This window comes from Excalfactoria chinensis, chromosome 2, assembly GCF_039878825.1.
Source record: "Excalfactoria chinensis isolate bCotChi1 chromosome 2, bCotChi1.hap2, whole genome shotgun sequence".
NCBI lineage: Eukaryota > Metazoa > Chordata > Aves > Galliformes > Phasianidae > Excalfactoria > Excalfactoria chinensis.
Window position 1 is genome coordinate 111,642,234 of NC_092826.1, and position 20,262 is coordinate 111,662,495.

Sequence of the window (20,262 nt, forward strand, 5' to 3'; positions counted from 1 at the left end):
CAGGATGTATCCATGGTGAACTCCCAAATCATTTCTGAATTATTCATTTTATGCTATCTCGAAAGACACGCTGTAAACACGGAAGATGACTGCACTAACCCCATCTACTTGAAATCAGATCCTTTCCTTTATGATTTTCAAATGATTTTTAAACAAGTTAGCACGGCAAAGAACCAGTGTTTCTGAATGAAACATGTCAACATGACAGTGCGTAAGCACTGCCCTCGTAGCTGCTCTCTGGTTACAATGGATCCAGGATATCCTCAGAGGTATTTACTGATGACATGACGTGAGTAATGCCTCCTTGGTAGGAATAAACACTGCTCTGCTTTTCCCTGTTGATACATAAACTGTTGTTCAATGGCACTCATGATTGCCATGCTGCTGTTCTGAGAGCTTTCCTGAGGTTTTACGTGTGTCACTCCAAAAGTAATGCCTCCTATTTATTTTCACGGAAACTACAACAGATACAAAGTGCACAATAACATTATTTGATAGAACAAATTCCCAGCTACAAAGCACTATTTTTCAGCACAGTCACCAGCACTAACTATGCATTTTGGCCAGCCATGAACAAGAGCCCGTGTGCTGCACTCATAAAAACCTGCAGCAACGGAGGTGATCCACTGTCACTGTTGCAGCTGCTGAAACTACCCACCACCTCACTGTGCTCACTGTGTCTGGTTTTCAGAAATGTTCAGCAAGTGCTGGTGAATGCTAGTGGGTGCTATCTTTTCCTCATGAAGGAATTCAGTGCCACTCCTTTGCTTCATCCACACTTCCATGTCAGATGCCATTTTGTCAGAGTGCCCCTCTGCTGCCATCTGTCACATGGCAACAGAATGGAATGGAATACTGCTGGGAAAGCTCACCCTTTACTGCCATACCACCAACACTCGCCTCTGACATCATGGGCCAACGTAATAAAATAGGAGGCACTACTTTCCATACAGCCCTACATGTTGCTCCCCATTCCTCATATGCCTCTCTATCTAGCATCCTAAATCCACTGCTTCCTGATCACATGCAGCACAGCCACTACTGACAGCCAAAGGAGGAAGAGCCACTATATCACTCAGTGCCGTCAGGCCTGCAGCCAGAATCGTCCGGAGTTTGGGAAACCAAGACCACAATAGCTTATGGCTGTGCAACTACACCATCTGTCAGATCGTAGCATAAAAATGAACTACATCTAATACACTGTCTAGCCATCAGTTACTCTTTTTTTGCCTTCCCTGTACAATAATACAGACAATAATGCATTTGTTTTATAATAAAATACATTACATAATAAGCTATAATGAAGTCACATCACATTGTGTTATGTAATTACAAGTATATGCACTCATTTGTTTGGTTTTAATCTTTTTCAAATAATGAAAAGCATTCAATCAGAGTCTGAAATGAAACCCAATAAGCTCTATTTGCACATATCACAGTATCGGAGTAGTGATCTTGGATGTCTGGGCATTTCACTGACAAACCAAAATATCTGTAGTGGAACCCTGTTTCCAGTAAGAACTGAATACCATCTTTCAGATGTTTTATGTTACTCACTCTAAGATGGACTCAGGCCAAGTCATGACTCACGACTCACTTTCAAAGATGTGAGATCCTGTATTTGGTGTTGAAAAACAGCAAAATAAAGTAATCCTGTAACTATTATCAGAGGGGCATCATAATTTAGAGAAAAAGAAAAGCTCACTTTCCTTCTTCGTTTGTTTTCCCTAAGACAAAACGAAATGACAGAAAAGATTTTCCACTGACAAGGTAGGAAAGAAGACACAAGCAGCAACACAAAAAACAAGCCTCTGCCTTACTTAGGGAGATATTACAGCTTTCTCACAATTAAACACTTTCTGCCTGTATTTTAGAAGAAAAAAGCCAAAACAGGAGTCAAATAAAAGCTCACCTACTTTACAACAAGGTGCTACATATGCTTCACCAAGCACTGCGCCTCTGGGAGTTCAAACCAAATATATTATATTTTTACCACTGCATACCAATGCTGAGGGTCAAAATCTCCAAAGAGCACTCAGCAACAGTATCATAAGCAGCAGTTTGCCTTCTGAGCCTTCAAGGACTGACATTCCAAAACTCACGTTCTTCACTGCTCAAGTTTGCTTCTGTTGCACAGCAGCAAATTCCGCACTCGTGCTCAAATGAAAAAGGAAAAGCAGAGACCAAGTCAAAAGCAACACACACCTTCTATATTGGTCATTCTAGAGAGTACTGTGAGTGATTGACAGACATAAGCTTTCCAAGAACAACAACAACAACAACAACAACAACAAAAAGACATTGTTGCAGCTGAAATAGTGTTGGTTTAATGCTGCAGCACTGAAGACAGCAGCTCCATAAGCCAGCACAGCAAAAATAATAAAGAAATTGCTTTTAGTAGACAAGCGTTTAGTGCAATTTTAATGATCTTCACTGACACTTCCCGCTTTGCATTCTCTAAGCCAACAGTTAAACTTTCACTTTTATACAATATACTGTGTTTCTGACAAAGAGGGCAGGGTGCCTCATCAGCTTACACTCCATTTTTAAGCTATTTTAGCAGCAAAAGAGGTAAGAATTATCAGACACCTTGTGTTCTTTCTAGAACTGCTGTCTTCTGCTGTTCTATGTTTACACTGCTATGCAGTCCTGAACTCAGTGGGTTTCAACAGGGACTGTTATTCATTTATTTAGCAGGGCTCATATTTTAAGTCTAGGAATCTCTTCGAGCAGCTTAACCCTCCATGTAGAATAGTTTAAAAAATATAGAAAAATACAGGAAATTCCAAAGAGTTGGGATTTCAAGAACCAAGCAAGGTCAATACATTTTGCTTGTATAATCCTACAATACCTCTTCTTCTAAATTTAAGAAAAACAAGGAAATCAGTAGGACACCACAGTTTTTTGTAACAAACCACGCACCATGCAGAATGTAGGAACATCAACAGAATGCCATCGAATACATCTTAATAAGCAAGGTGCCTGCCTTGCCTTAGATTTCAGTTGGGTACTTTTTGGGGCACAATGAGAATCCTAACCTCGATAATTTTTGGCAGTACAGCTGCAGAGATAACTTCTCACCTGTGAAGAGGCTGAGCCTTGATTCAGAAACTTCAAAGAACCCCAAGGATGCCCCATTCACTGGTGTGGAACTTTCGCAACCCCAAATGCATGCAGAAAGACTCAAAATGGCATTCAGCAGTAGATACAGAGAGGTCAGAAATAGCAAAACAGGTAAAGACACACCTGCTTTGTTGAAAATTCAGCTTATAACCCCGAGATACATATATTAATAGTTAATTCCTTCCCAATCTTTCTGTCCATCTACCCACCATTATCCACCTTAGTGTTGCCACAGGCTAAATCTGATAACTTAATCCTAACCCTTTCAAGATAGCCAGCTCTGACAGACTTAATTGTTTTTGGTAGACAAATAAAGCTCTCTAAGTGCCAACAAGTCTGCATATTTCAGAGTTAGCACTCAGAGAAGCACATGAGAAAAATGTAGTGATTTTGCAAGGTGAGTTCATCAAGGCTACACACAGAGCACACGGCATCAACAGATCTCATCAATCAGAAACACCTGAGCACAAGAGAGAGACATGAAGCATAAAAGAAATGAAACCTTCAGAAATAAGGAGTTCTGGACAAATTGATTAGGCCACAGTGTTATGAGTTATACAGGAGATGCTTTACAGTGTAGATGTGCCCAGCATGTTTGTGATTTCTCTTAAAAAGAACCATCCTGCATTTCCCTGCTAGTTGCAGACAGCTCATGTCACATCTGCTTCCCCACACAGTGTATCCATCATTAATGACACTGCTGCTAGCAGACAGCTCACTCCTCCCAGCACATCTCACCTCCATCGAGGTGCCCCATGCCAGGCCACCAGCCTGCAGCCCTCTTTGCCCAAGTCCTGCCCACACCACACAAGCAGATAAGCACAGACAGCACTGCGGGGCTTGCCATGAGACCTGAGACCATTGAACTGGCACCAGGCTGCCCTTCAGCCTCAAACTCCTCTCCTGAGCAGACACCAGTTGTTTTCTGAACCCCACTGCTAACGCTGCCATGTGCTCTGCAGGCAAAGCGACAAGGTGCTCCCATCACGGAGCGCCACTGACATTTCCCCCTCTAATTACTTTCACCCAGTTTTACAGCCCAGATGTCAAACAGCAAGGAAGAAGTTTGTATGCTTAACTGGGATGCCTCCTTCTAAAAAGAATGATACTGCAAGACTTCAATTCAGAATTAACAGAGCCTCCAGTTCTTTCTGCAGAGGCTTTCAGAGCACTGTAAACAGAAGAGTTTTCCATTTTTCAGGCCATGCACAGGGAAGGGCTTCCCATGAGGTGATTTTGAAATTCGTGGCCAAAGGTTAACTTGGTTTGTAACTTCAAAGTGCAGAAAATAGTGGAGGCTGAAAGAATACAGGGGCAAGGGCTGCCCTAAACACAAAGCTCCAAGGGCACGTTACAAACCCGAGCCCGGCCCATGTGTGTCTATGAAGCTGCTCCCTACGCTTGCCCAGCTCTTTGTTTTACCAAGAAGAGAAACGAAAAAGTCTAAGAGTTTAAAACATAACCACATTTTTCTGGCTCGTGGCACAGAAGAAGGAAAGGCAGTTTCATTAATTAAGATCTGAACTACTGCTCTGCCTCCAGTTTTTCTTGATGTTGCTAGATATCTGAAAATACAGTACTCACTCACTGGAGGGTGCAGCTCCCGCAGGGCAGGGAGTAATGGTTTTACTCTTCCTCCAGCACTGGCAGCAGCGTGTTGGACTGGAAAACGAACCTCTACTTCCTATCTAATGTTACGACCACTTTATCCATCATCTGCTTGATTCTTACCCCCTTATGTATGACAGAAGCAAAGCACTCTCAGTGCTATGCTGAAATGCATTTGAGACACTCCCATCGACTCTGCCATCCAAGGATGGAATTCGTCCCTGAACAGCAACTCTGTAGTCTATAGGAAAAAATCATGAGTTAAATCTTGTCACTTCTCTTATAAACAGGCGACAAAACGAGAGAACATCGCAGGGAATGATTCAAAATCTAAACTGAGAGTATTACTTTAAGGAAAGTAAGTGGTAATAGACACAAATTATTACATCATTTTCTTTTTATTTACTCTTTTGTGTGTGTGTGTTTGTTCATTAACTGAAACAACTTCAGAATACCAACTAAACACGGTCCTGACATTTTAGACACAAGATAGAAATCTGTACTATTAGATCTGCATCGACTTGGCTGCAGACCTGAAATCTTACATGTTACTGACTTGTTTTATTTGCAAGCTTTCTGTTTTCTCTAAATACAACCATTATTTGGGTATCTAGCAACTAGCTGTGTATGACGAGGTGATGCGAGCTGTAGCAGTGACAGCTGGCAGGGACTTTTGAATGGAAGGGTCCCTACTGATACACACGCAGCTCTGTGTTAGCTCTCACAAGATGCACTATTTACTGAAGATGATTACCCATGAGTAAATAATGAGTCATGATACTCTTAAAAAAAAGCAAACACACAGAGTTAAAGAATAATTTCCAATGTGGGTAAACAGACAGAGCTGCAAACTGAATCACCCCCATGCATTATTTTCACAATAAAGTGTTAAAAATTATAAAAGCTATAGAAAATAACCAAATCAGATGAAAATGAGATAGAACATCTTGGAAGGAATCTTTTCATATGCCTGTAAAGCATAATTTATGGCCAAATGAAAACATAAATACGATCTGAAACATATGCAGGAGCCAATGAAAGAAAGGCTTTTATTTGGTTGACACAACAGAAACACTCCATGATCATTTCATCATTCTCAGTGGGTTACCATACTTATCAACAACTACACAGAGGCAGTGGTGTTTTCGCCCCCTTCTCCACTGTGTATTTCTCCTCGCATATTGGTCCCAGAAAGCAGTCTCCCATGCTTTGACCAATCTACAACCTACATCTACATCTACATATTGTAGATGAATTGTAGATATTGTAGATTGTAGATATTGTACATATCCACAGTCTGAGTTTTCAAAATGATGAAGAGAACCATACAGCCAGTGCAATGGGCAACCACAGGTGGGATCACACAACCTGTCCTACGAGTTTCTTAAATTACTCTCACTTGCACTTCTGAACCAGGGTCATATGTGTATGTAATACGTAGTTCTAGGAGGTACAGCTCATTTTGTGGCTGACTGATGGTTACTAAGACCACTGAATAGGCACCGAGTAGCTTTCCCTGCCAACAATCTTAGCAGAAAAGATGACACTTCTTCCCCAACAGTCCTCAAAACTGAAAGCACTGCCATAAAGAAAAGGAGAAGGAGGAAGAGATGAATGTAGGCTGAGCAGTTCAACTAGAAAAAAGACCCCTTTAGGGCACTTTAACTGTCACAGTTTAAAGCTCAAAGGGAAAATGAAATAGCATCTAAAATGCCTCATAGTTCTTACAAGATTATACACATCTACATTAGGCAAATACAACAGAATGAGATTTTTTGTTCTGTACTATTGCAAATGTTTTTTTGTTAAGAAAATTACAAAACTAAGAATAGGAAATACTTCGCCATATTTTCCTTTATTTCTTTTCATACTGTAAATAGTTTGTTTTCTCACTGTTGTTATACTGCACTTAAATGAGGTCACAGGCATTGTCTTGTGCTCAGCAGACATAACACTGAAACACATCACAACTATCAAAATAATCACACCAGAGGGAACTTCAGTAGCTGCCTATCCCTCCTCCTATCAAAGCAGTTCGTACCATACAGCTGCTGCTGCTTTACACAACTGAGATTTAAAGGCTTCCTATCGATCCCTTCCAAGGTAACAGCACCGTCACTGACCAAAGTCTTATTTCCATTCCTTCCAATAAGTGATCACAGTACTAAAACTAAAAAGCACTTTCACTTTTTACAGTTACTCTTTACAAATATTTGCAGGCAATTAAGACGTGTTGCCAACACAATTGTACAGGTACCTTTTCATCTTTACCAGTGCCATTTTCCTTTCACTCCCTCTAATTTTCCAGCTCTTCCTTGAACTCTCTCCTATTTAATCTGTTCTGGCCAGAAAAAAAAACAATAAATCATGAGGAGTACGGAACAGGGAACGCGGTGTTCTAAAACTGGTCCTGTGTGAGACACAGGGAAATGGTACAAAGCTGAGAAAAGCTATGATCTGCGCTGAGTGACATCATGACCTCTATTTACAGCCATAAATCTTATCAGCAAAGAGACAGTGTTCTGCATAACAGTGCATTGCTTCATTTTTTCTTTTTTTCTTTTTTCCTTTCCGTATAATAAACCACGCCAGTTTTTGCTTCATTGATTATAGTTATTTCCTCCACTTTGATACTTGGATGAATTTTTCCTATCATCTGCCCAAGCAGAGAACCAGATTTTACTATCTATGCAACCAGTTCAAAGCAGCTAACCTGTTATGGAAACATCAAAGCCAGGGCATACTCATAACCTTCCCATTTCCAATTCTAACCAAAGTGATAAACTTGTTCCTCATTAACAATAGGTAATTCAGCAGATAGCTGAATTTCAGAATAACTTTGGGCAGAAAATGAAATTTACTGATTCAAAAATATGAGGCATTTACTGAGAAATTCAGTTACTGATCCATAAAATATTCAGAAGATATATTAAAAAAAATAAGTCTAAAATAGTACAACACAGTGATTTGAAAGTTTTTGTTACATTCATCGGATTCCTTAATGTTTATTAGAAGATACCAGCTTGGATTAAAAAGGGAGGAGCACGAGTTGCTCTCACTGAGTGGCTAACTGACATGTAAAGGTACAACATGGACTCAATATTGTGTTTTCACAAACTTCCACCAAGTTCTTCATAAAGATAGCAGCAAACAAGAAACACACCAAAATTCACTAACGAGATTCCACACTCCCTCGTCAGAAAAAACCAAAGATGATATAGCAAAAGTCTGATGAAAAACAAACAAGAACTCAATATAAATTTAATCCCTAAATCAAGATATTAGGCTTAACATATATACAGATGCAGATGGTGAGGTATAATGATTCCAAATTTAGTACTGTAGATAAAATGATTTCCAGCTTAAATCACACTGTAGCAGATCATTTCCCCCACAAAACTTTGGAAAACATTAAGCTTCCACTCAGCCTACTTTTATTTTCACCCTTCTCATTTTTCAGGCCGTAGGAACCACCAAAGCCAATCTCAGCCCTAACTTATACTGACTTTCAATTTTGGGTCCTGACCCAACTTCAGGTACTGCAGGAATTTGTGCATTTATTTAAAGATGATACATAAAGCAGATTAAAAAATCATTGTTATTTTCCTGACTGAACACTCTGGGGCACCATTTGAAGTGGTGGTCTGTCTTTGATGCTCACCGAGATTTTTTCACTTTGAAATTAGATACGAATTTCATGTTGTTGCCAACATTAACAGTTAACTCACTCACTATTAGGAACATTATTGAATAATATATCTTATGAGAATGAACAGTAAAATATCTCCAAGTCTGCTGGAATCTGCTGGATACATCCTCATAGCTGAGATTTACCATTCTGAGGTTGTACACAACAGGCATAGCACCAGCCATCGTTTTTTTCTGACCTGATCGAAAAGCATCTATCCAAAATTTTAAAAGGCATACAACAAACACGAAGCTCCAAAGATGATCCTCAATTAGTGATAAGCTCTCTTAAAAACTCAGCTCATTAAAAGCGAGTGTTTAAACTATAACTTACGATCTGCCCATCTGCTTTTCCCACTTAGCCCTTCTCTCCAGATGGGAAAACAGGTGAGGTCTTCAATTACTCATACATCGCTCTATAGTTTTGCCCACACCCTTCTTCCTCTTACACCATCACCCGAGTGTTGTGAAACTTGGATCTCCTAGCAGAGATTGCAGCTTTTAACCTCACACGGCAATAGGAAAATTTCAGACCTATTCCATCTGCAGCCTTGCAACATCTGATGAGCTGAGTCTCTCAGATCCCTCTTTCATACTGCTCTGAGTTTAAATACTTTTTCTCAGAAAGATGAGAAAATGATACTGAGGTTTTCATAAGCCTAAGCAAACTGTTTCATGCTCTTTTAGATTACATTACATTACAAAGCAAACAGTAATACTGTATCACTATTATCTCCTAAAAATGGTCTGGCTTAGGGCTGCATAGGGCTTATGGTGCATTTGCTACTTTCCAGCTACCTGTGTTCACAGATGGCATTGATTTCAAGAGATCTTTGCAAAACTACAGGATGCTCCACTCACCCAAAGGTATTAAAAGGAGCAAGGCCTAAAGAATTATTGACAAGATTAGGCACGACATATCAGGAAATCTTTAGTAACAAAACATTTACATTAAAAAAATCAGACTGTAGATTAGATCTTGTAGGTCTGCACTTACATGAGTGGTAAAGGTCTTTCTTTACATACCTTTCTTGTACCATCAATTCATTAACTCAGCTGCAGAGCTACGATGATCAACACAGACTGCACCTCTGTCTACACAGATACGTTTTGAAGAGACTGAACTCAAGTTATAACTTGGAGTGGAGCTGAACACCATGAAGAGGAGCCCAAGCCTTACATCTTACTGCATATTACACTTGCCTAGACAGCATGCAGCATCATGTCAACAATCCATTTCCCCTTTGCCTTCCATCCCCAAGGTGAACTGCTGACAAGCCTTCCTTTTAGTCTCTGTGGGCTGAGGAAATAAAATATGTAAAAAATATTGAGAAATAGAAAGCTTCTAGGAAAAAAAATATAATCTGCCTGCAGTATCACTACACAATGTGGGTTAAACTAATAAGAACTTACATTACCAGCACGAATATTAGCTGCTGCTTGCGGATGATCTCAAGCTATAGGCAGAGGTAAAGAGATGTCTAGTAAATGCCTTGGCTGCCCTCCAGCATCCACATGGTCCCCACAGCGCTGCCTCACTAAAAGGTGTGGTAATAAGAGAGGGAAGATTGTCTACTCGATTTCAGGTTCTGCAGGTGCAATTCCACCACTTTCTTGCTTTCAGAATTTGGATTTCTCACTGGAGAGAGACACGTAATCCAAGAAAAAAACCTCTGGCAAAGTTCTGGAAGCCAATCTGGACAGCAAAGGTCAAGGGAGAAGGGAGGGCAACGGTTCATAGAGTAGTTTGCTTATGTAAATCTGGCTTCTTACATTTACTTACATTCCTGTGAGCAAAGCGTGATCAAAAAACTATTCCCAAGCTCAGTCAAGTTCTGGCTACTTCTTATGCCAGTATGAGTCTTTATATGGGATCAAAGGCATTAGTCTTGAACACCGGCCCCATATGTGCAAAGGCAAGAAAATTATGGTTCTAAGTTTTAAATAAGTTGGCAGCTTCTGCATGTGCACGGAAAATGTGTGTAGGACACTTCTTACAATTACACAGCAGCTCAAGTTGTTTGCTTCAACAGAAGTGGTAAGATGTGCTGTTATTTTGGTGTGAATGCATAAGATTTTTATCAACTCCCTGAATTCATTAGAGGCAGACCTGTAACACTGACCTATTTAAAACTGTTTCTTACTTCACTCATCTCTAACCACGTGACCTGAGCTTCCTCATATCAAACTGTCCATCTCAGGACACAAGTCTCAGAAAGTTTCAGTCACAGAATGGCTGTAATTGGAAGGCACCTTTGGAGACCATCAAGTTAAGCACCCTTCTTGTTCCCCTCATGCTCAGGACTACTTCCAGTTGGACTTTTTAATAACTTCAAGGATGGTGATAGCACAAGCTGAAGGAGCTACCAGTGCTAGTCAAAGTGATTCTGGTATTTCTGCGGAAGTAGCCAAATGAAACAGCTGAGATTCTGTTTTGTTTTGGTTTTGGTTTTATTTTTTATCTATGTGAAGAACTTTAGACTCTTTCAACCACTCTAGCTCTGCTATTCCTTGAAGATGAACTTGTAACTTGGCAAGTAAAGCCCTTATGTCGAGAATTAACCGCCTCCTGTCCCTGAGAAAATCTGGTCAGAATGGGAAAATGAAGGAGGTGGAGTTGCCGAACTTTGTGTTCCACAGAAACTCTTCCAGTATTTAAAAAACAAACACCCTTTTCATTCAGTTTCTCAAATTTAACAGCTGTCTGGCATTCCAGAAGATCTGAAGACATTTGCAAATAGAATAAAACATGCTATTTGTTATACCTATATTTCTCCACATATATAGCACCATGTTATTTAACAGCTGCTGCAAGGACGGCCCAAGGTATGGCCCCGACTGGGCCTGCCTAAGGAGAGGCTGGTGTCACGTGCAGAAGGCCAGTGCTTTCACAGCTAGTCAGACACTTGCCTGCCCTATGAAGCCCTTCATGCAAATACAAATGGACAAAAGGGAGGTATAGAGTGGGGCAGACTGGAGAAAGCCTGCTTGTCCCCCCACTCTTGACAAGCCAGAAGCGTGGCCCAGACACAATGCTTCATCTAATTCATGCTGTCTGGTTTAGAGTTACGAAAGCCCCTCACCAACAGAAGTACTGCCAAGGCCTGGACATGAGGCACCAACCCTGATTGTATCTCTTGAAAAATGTAAAAGAAGGTCTTAATAATGGAGAAAAGGATTGATCACACCCATGTTTGACCATATATGGAGAACACCAGCAGCAGGCAGAGCCATGCCTCAGCCCACAGCATCTCACCCACACCTAACTGCCTAGCACAGGAAGCACTGCAGCAAAATCCAAGAGCTTTTTGATGCAAAGCCTCTTGAAAGCATCACAGCAGCAGAGCTCTCCATCTCTCAAATCACAATCCCACCATCCACTGACTGAAAGGTATGGTTAGAGCAGCTGCAAGCACATTCCTTGCATCCTACCAGAAGAATGGCAGCAGGAAGCATCTGTCTTCCCCAGGCAGAGGATGAAAGCAAGAGTGCATTCCAGGAAGCAAGAGCCAGCACTGTGCTGACAGAGCCATCTCCAGGTTCTCCCACAGCTCACTGGAGGAGAAGATGCAGCAGTTGACTTGAAAAAGAGGATTCTCATATTTCTGAGAGAATCACCATTTTCACCAGAGTCTCATTTCATGTCCCAGTGGTCACATACACATACAGCATAAATGCAGAGTGCAGGGTCTGGTGACAAAAAGCGACAGGACTGGGTACAAAAAATGCCTACCAACATCAGAAGCCTAATACTCAGTAATACAAAAAGATGAGAAAACAAAAGCTTAGGGTCTGGCCAGCACAAGCAGAAGTCCTGGCATCACTTCATGCCTGCTGGTGGAAACAAGGCCCTGTCAAAGAGAGCCAGGCAGCAAATGACTCCTGGAACAGTAACACCACTCTGCCAACAGCAGGAGCATGGCAGCTGCACTCAGCACCTGGCAGATCCAGCACCACAGCAACTGACAGCACATCCTATGGGGAAATGAGGTTGAGGGTGGCATGTCTATGCATGGGACTCTTCAAGGAAGGGGAGCGTCTCTACAGACCCTGTTGAATTCCTGGCAAAGGAGGACAGTGAGGAGTATCCATAGCAGGGGGCTTTGTGGTGAAAAAAATAGAGAAGTGGACACTTTACACCTGAATGCTAAATTGAAGAATAAGGTCTGATACTTCTGTGGCACACATTTCCCAAGTGTGCACCATTTTCAACACAAAAGTTACAATCATCAGTGACAAGTTACAGTTATATGTTTCAATTTGCAGCCACATACCCCATGCTCATCCCATTCTCATCATATTCTACAACAACATTCCCTGGCATCTAATGTTGAGAAGTTTGATAATTTCAAAGGAAGTTAATAGGATCTATAGTTTTCAAATACAACTATTTCTACATACTGTTAAGCAACCTGAATAATGAAGCTGTACCATCCACGAACCATGGTTTACCTGCATGTACTCAAAGATATCAGAATTAAGGCTATAAAACTAATCTTAACTCTGGCATTTCTTTTCCTCAGTGCTTGACATTATAACCTTAATAATCAGCAACTTGTGCAGTGTGACCCAAGTCATCTGGCTCAGACAAGCTGTTTTATTCTAGTCATATACAGCACTTCAATAACCCAAATCACTTCAGCAAGTCACATCAGCCAAAGGGTACAACATAAATTATGTGCAGTTAAACACTCCATGTGAAGTACTTCGTGTTCCAGTTACAATTTTCTCTATATATTTGAAGAAATAAAATCATACATTAATATTTAATGAAAGCAGTTATTTTTCTTCAAAATGAAATTTGTCATAAATGTCATACAGACTAATACTCTTTTTAATGCACGTGTGTATGTAGATTTCTGCATTTACACAAATAGGACTGTACAGAATCTTTCCTTTCTTATCTAACCAGATGATGTGTATCACCTCATCCTTTTTTCAGAGAACACAGTATGGAAAGTAAGACATCTGACTTAAAGAAGGTTCAGGATAAATCATTCCATCTCCTGAAGCCATGAACAAAGTTACTCGAAGCCTCATACTGAAATACTACAGCTCCTGACTGCAGTTGAAGCACCTTATGCACAGACATCCCTTTTTTTAAAAAAGATGCTTCACATATATAACTAAGTATTAAAATAAAAAGAACCCAAAGTAAAACAATAAATCATGGAAATGATTTAATATAAAGCAAGAAAGCAAATGGTATGATGTCACACAAGGCCAGTCTCCCCACCAAAAATGGTAAGGGGGGTAGGGAGATGGACAAGACACGATGAGTCTTTACTTAAGGCCAGAAGAAAGGACAACACTAAAGGAGTATCTTCAATTTATTAGTGCTTCTTCTTCTTCTAGGTAGGAAATCAAGCAGCAGTACACCACACCAGCTGATATAAAGCTTGGCTAGAACATGTGGCAAGTAGCTGGCACAAATGAGTGAAGGGAAATGATGCAGAGTCATGGATGGAAGCTGCAGAGTTAACAATTACACTAAGGAAGGACAAGGTGCAAGACCAGCAAGATAGAAGAAAGATGTGAAGGTCTGCATGAGAAACGAAAAGGCTCAGAGTTCAAGAACCCTGTATGGCTGTAGGGACTGCAAGGAAACATGACACGCCACACAAGGAAGCAGTCTTGCAGTGGTGATGAAAGCAGTTTTTCTTACCCACAGAAATTCATTATTATTAGCATTTGCAGTATGGTTCATCCATATGCATGCCACTACGATATGAATTATCGAGTGATTGTCCAGTGATCCAGGCACTTTTTTAGTTGGAAAGTACTTCCAACTTTCCTCAATGAGTGCCTTCATTTTTCCACACCAAAGTTGTTCCAAAGCACATCCTGCAGTTGGGTAATGGCGCCATACCTGCGTGTTACAGCTCACTCCTACCAACTCCCATGAAGTAATCCAGAAGGCATTCAAACATCACTGTTAAAATAGGCAAAAATATTTAGTAAGTGAGTAGGATTAATGATCTTCTCTCCAAGATGAAAGGGTATGCATTGTGAATGCCTACATGTAAGTATGTGCACTAAATTCACTCTCACCTCGTTCAGCACAAGAAAGACTCGCACTTTGACTTTAAATTCACTTGAGAAGACATTGAACTCCTTGCCCCGTTTTCTACCTTCCTACTACACAGCTTGACAATCGGTCCCTTTATTTCTTCCAATGGATAACAGAACCCTAATTTATTGGGTTAAGTTCACCAGAGGACACGGAATGACTCCATAATCTAGAACGATTATACTGCTTTCATGCATATAATCTAATTATAGCATAAGAGTATTTGCCATTTTGGTTCATCAGTAAAAATTCTTACAATTCTGTACATATAAGATACTTGAGGTTGCATAGTAATTTTTTAAACTGCAGTTTATTCCCTTATTCTTTGACTATTTTATTGGTATGCATTTCACAGGACCCTCAGTTTCTCATAAGCTACAATTGATCAGAAGAAAATGAGAATTTAATGATTAAAAGCGTTCAGAATTGGATACAAAATTTAATACCGAAGTTTAAAAAAGGCATTTCATATGCTCACAATTTCGTCCTGATTTCATCCTGCCTAGTTGCTTGCTATTACATGCATCTTGGCGATGTGACCATAAACTGAAAAGGTTAAGAGCAGCACCACGGAGCTTTTTCAATCAATCATTTTACTTGCATTGTACCACTACCACAAAAAAAAAAAAAAAAAAAAAAAAAAAAAAAAAAAAAAAGATTAAAGTGAAGTAGTTGTGATGAGAAATGGAAACGATGTTGTTCACATGTTGTGAATTACACGAGAGAAACAACTTATGCAAGATTCATTTACTTCATTCAAAATGTCCTCTCGGACCACAAACAGCTGATGAAATAACAGAGAAAAAAATACTATTCTTTAAACTTTGCACAGAAAGTAAGTTTATTTACAGCCTGCACTTCATTTTCATAACAAAGCTTCTTGTAATACATGTGTTACTTGTTTAGTTGTCCGTGTAAAATATGTAAAATGCCAACTCATCCCAGAGAAGACAGAGTGCTTCTACTCAACACAATGACAAGTTCCAAAAGCATCAAAAGCAATACTACCACACTAATGGCCATGTTGACTATTCTGCTCACCTCTTTGATAGGTTAAATAAACCCAGGCAAACTGCCAAACTCACACACCTAAACTGTATTTCCCACTAAAGATTACCTCAAAGTCTCACAGGCCTTTCTTCAGGTAAGCAGATATATGAAGGAATATTTATTCATCTGAATGGGGTCACATAGGAGAGAGTCAAGGAGTGCGTATGGAACTCCTAAAATCTGAAAAGGAGGGAATAAAGAACAGTGTACAATGGGAAAATCTTTCCTGACTGATCCTATCTGTCAGAATTGGATCCTGACTGTACCCTCCAGAAGCCAGCACACGTGTGGCCAACGCATGTGTGTTCCACCTCGCCTCACAAGGGCAGAAGGGCAGACAGCCCTCAGCAGTACTTCCTCCCTTCCTCCACCTGCCAGACCCTCACCCATTTTTGAAATCCAGCACACTACAAGGCAAGACATTAGGAGTTAAGTTGGATATTAGAGAAAATTTCTTCTCAGAAGGACCAGTGAGGCAGTGTAGTCACCACTCCACTTGCGTTGTTCAAGAAACATGTAGATGTGGCACTGAGGGACATGGCTCAGTGGGCATAGTGCAGTTGGACTGATGGCTGGACTTGATGATCTTCATTGTCTTTCCAACCTTAACGATTCTCTGATTCTATGAAATGTGCATCTCTGCATTGCTGCTCTTGTGCCCTGTTGTACAGCTCTGCCCTATGCTTTGACAGAGATCTCCCATTAAACAGCAAATGAGTTTCACTGAAAGAATAAGTGCTTCCCAAGTCCGACAAGGAAATGCAAGACAGAAGGATGCATAAAAATTGTGCTACCTTCCTTCTAATACCTTCCCTCATCCCACACTGTTTCTTTCATATTCATGCCTCTTTTGCCTTCCTCAGCTTTTAGTCATAAGCAAACCCCAGATCAGTAAACCAGAATATCACGGAGAAGAGATAACAAGCTCCAGAATTTCCATTCCCAGCAAGCCAAAACTCCTGGTCTCACCCTTCCTGTAGCAAATGAGATTCTTGCTGGAGGATGTCCTGCCTCAAAATCAGGTGGCTTTGTTGAGGTTTTATCTTAACCCCCTTCCAAACAGAATCAAATTTCAAGACAGGCTACACTAGACAATGAACTGCCAACTTCCATGATTTACGTTCCCCCTCCTCCCTGCTTTTCTCGTGGCTTGGTTTTACATATAGCCAAGAGGAAAAATGCTGCTCATCATCAACAACAGGGAAGCAAGAAGGATGTATGCCTACCACAGGTATGTGTTATTCTGCAAGCTTCTGTAAGGAGAACCCTATCTGTTACTACTAATAACTCTCTTCCCCTCACCTCAAAGAAAGAAATAAAAAAGCAAACAACAACATACCGAACAGGGGCAGTACAGCATGCACGTCAGAGAAAGGACATCTCAGGTCTTCGGGTGCCCTACTGCCACAAACTCTTTGAAACATCCCTAAAAGAGCTGTCCTCAGGGCAGGCAACCATCAGTGCAAACAGATCTGCTTACAAGTGCCCTGTTTGGGGGGGAATTCGAAAAAGGAATACATAGTGTTCATAGTGTTCCATCTAGCAGATGCTGGTTCGAGCTGTCTCAGCTCCCCATTAGAAGCTGATGTGGATACAGTTAAATCCTCCCTCCTTCAGTACAGAGTCATCGCTTCAATTCCGCTGGGACCACTGTGTGGTGGAGACCTCAGTTTCACAACGGGTCCGTCAGGACCAGGTTGTTCCATCGCTAATAGCACATAACAACCAAGTGCACAACCTCACCCAAAGGTCATCGACCGACAGAAAGCTGCGCCTGACTGAAGGGTCCGGCACTGATAGGAAGGGTGATGAGAGCCGGTTAGCAGGGGAAAAAAAAAAAGCCCGGGGAGGAAGGAAGTCGGCATATCCAGTTTCACAGAACGTTTGTTGTTGTCCCTTAACAGCTGTTCTGTGAGAAAACGAAGGGTCGTACTCTGCAGTGACTTAGTGCAGCTCCTGCTCACCATCAGGTCACTTTTCAAGAAGCTATACATTTAATGTATCGATGCTACGCAGTAAAGGACAGAGCTCACACCACCCGTTGCATGGCAATACTAACTAATAGGGTCACATCAATCGCAGTAAAGTCTCCTGAAAATTACCTCTTTGCTATGGAAATATCTTATGAAGACATTTGCTCTGATTTTTACCCTCAAATTTTGTCTGTCCAGAAGCTGAGCCGGGAAAACGGGAACCAGAGAACCGAGTCAAATGACAGTCGCCTCAACAGACAAGCGGCACCGGAACGTAAAAGGAAAACAAATCCCTTTACGAAAAGATGCAGCCTATAGATTACGCAGACACGTCTTTCTGTCAGCCCAGCGCTGCAGCCACGAGCCCAGCACGCTGCCTGGGCTGGCAGATGGCTCCGCTCGGATGTACGAGCTCTAAGCTCTGCGGCCGGAGCGAGGCTCGGACACTGCGGCTCTCCCCGAGCCGATCCGAGCCGCCCCGCTCTCGGCGGCGCTCCGCAGCGCAGGTGCTGCTCAGCCGCCGCCCTCCGCGCACCGCCGCTCTCCTCTGCCCGCTCCGCGCGCCCACCGCAGCCCGCGCCCTCCCCTCCCGCCTGCAGTTAACAATTAACGCGTCGGGCTCTCCGCTGTGCGGGCGCCTGTTTGTTGTTGTGTTACAAAGTCAAACGCAACTTTGGCAGATAAACTTCGGGAGCGAAGCGCGCCGCCGCCGCCACCAACCCCCGCGCAGGAGCGGCGCACCGCGCCGGTCCCGACCCCGCCCGCCGCCCCCGCCGCCCCGACGGGCGCTGCCGGACGGGCACCGGGGGCCGCCCGACACAGCGCCCGGACGGCGCGGGGAAGCGCTGCCGGGCGGCGACTTACCGGGCGCGGAGCCTCCCGCCGCTCCCCGCCGCCAGCCGCCGTCTGCCTGCGGACGTGACCCGGATTCCCCCCGCCCGCGCCGCCTCCCGCGAGGCCGCGCACCGCCGCGCTGCGCCCCCCGGCCCCACCCGCCGCCGCCGCTCACCTCCGGCAGCGGCCACCGCCGCGCCTCGCCCGCTGTCGGTCCCGGCGCCGTGCGGAGCGCGTTACGCAACGCGGCCCCTCCGCGCCGCGGAGAGGGTCGCCGGGAGGCGGGCGCGGGGCGGGGGGAAGCGTGGCTCGGCAGCGTCCCCGGCCCCGCCGCCACTTGCAGCGCCGGACCGGAGCTGCCCCGGGCAGGGCGGGCTCCGGGTCACCGCCCCTCCGGGAGCACCGCCGGGCTCGGCGGCTCGCGGGCTGCGGGGATCTCGGTACCGGGGGAGGGGGAATCCCGCTCCCGGAGCTCGGCCGGAGCCGTCCTCGCGGCGTGGCACGGGCACGGGGGAAGGAACATCGCCGCGATCAGAGGCTTTCCCGCGGGCACCGACGCTGTGCCTCAGCCCCGCCGCGGGCACCGGGGCCAGCGCAGCGCTCCCGGCTCCCAGCGCTGCAGCCGGCCCTCTCCCGCAGGCCTCGACCGGGGCAGTAGCGTGGGCAGAGCGCCGCGGGATCCCCGTGTCGCCCAGCACTTGTTCTGCGGAGCCGTCCTGGGCACAGCGCTGGGCAATCGGCGGGTGATGGGCCCTGGCCTACACAGCTGGTGCTTAGAAGCGCACCACTGAGGGCTGTCCTCGCTGGTCGTGGGGCACGCACTGGTTGGGTTTCAGTCACGCTAGGATGGATGGCAGCGCATCCCCACCACCAGGCTCTAATGCACGAGGCGGGAAGGGAAGGAGAATCACCTCGAGCCTCGCAGACAGCTGTCGGCTCAAGCAAGGAAACAGGCAAGCAAGGAAGATGGCGTCTGGAGGCACAGGCGTGAAGGCAGCAGCTACCTGAAAGAGTACGATCAGATTGTTTTTCCTCCAGGAATTACAGGAATATTAAACCATCCCTGCAGTTGTAAATCATTTAATGCAAATCATTTAATCCAAACAGAATTTTTACAGGCTCATGAGGCTCACTCATTTTGCCAAGAGTGAGTCATGTACAAATAAAATGAAACCAACAAAGAACTCTCATACCATGTGTATGTGGGTGATCCTTTGAAAAACTGCTAATTATTTTTTAACTCTGCTGCAGCCAGGAGGACAGGTCTGTGAAGGAAGGGTGAGAGGATGCTGAGCTGCAGCCCCTCTGCACATGGCCTCCCATTGCCCTGAGCAGCACAGCGGGGCCATGCTGGCCAGCAGAGACTATGGCCTCAGAGGCCCCCAGATGCCCCAACCTCGAACCAAACTGTGCACTGCCGTACTGCGCAATCAAAAGACTTGTAAAAAATGGAAATAATGTTAAGTGATTAATACTTAGTAGAAGAATGCAGTAGGCAGTTAATCCCTCACTTGAGGGTTAGTTAAGGACGTGAGTTAAACTTCATTCTTCCCTCAGCATGTCATAAATATCTGCTGCTAAACACAGGGCACCCAACCAGCCAGCGGGGTGGTGATGCACGGCTCTGAAATGACTGAAATGTGGGGACATGGGGTCATGTGATGGTGATCAGCTTCAAATGTGTCATCAAACCTGGCATACGGAACCACCCCCGCACCACCATCCACTGACAGAAGCACAGGTACGTGCAGACACCCGATAGCTCAATGCTGCCGTGGGTCCTTGTGCCACTCCCCACCAAATATGAGACAACGGCAGGAAGGTATACATCACTGTGTCCTAAAGTGCTGGCCAGCCACTGACTTCACATTCAACACGAGGAATGTGCCCACCACTGAGGTGGTGGAGTCACCATCC

General features: G+C 43.7%; 1 protein-coding gene across 7 annotated transcripts in view; it reads right to left on the reverse strand.

Moving 5' to 3' along the window:
* THRB (thyroid hormone receptor beta) overlaps positions 1–20,262 on the reverse strand; it is a 163,030-nt gene that overhangs the window by 132,140 nt on the left and 10,628 nt on the right. For 2 of the 7 annotated variants that reach the window (XM_072328152.1, XM_072328149.1), the window contains exon 1: positions 18,521–19,391. The exons of 2 other annotated variants lie outside the window; for them this stretch is intronic. The gene's annotated coding sequence lies outside the window, so the exon portion shown is untranslated. Of the gene's footprint in view, positions 1–14,287; positions 14,305–18,375; positions 18,435–18,520; positions 19,392–20,262 lie in introns of those variants that run through there. 3 more of the 7 variants (XM_072328154.1, XM_072328151.1, XM_072328155.1) reach the window with 3 other exon arrangements.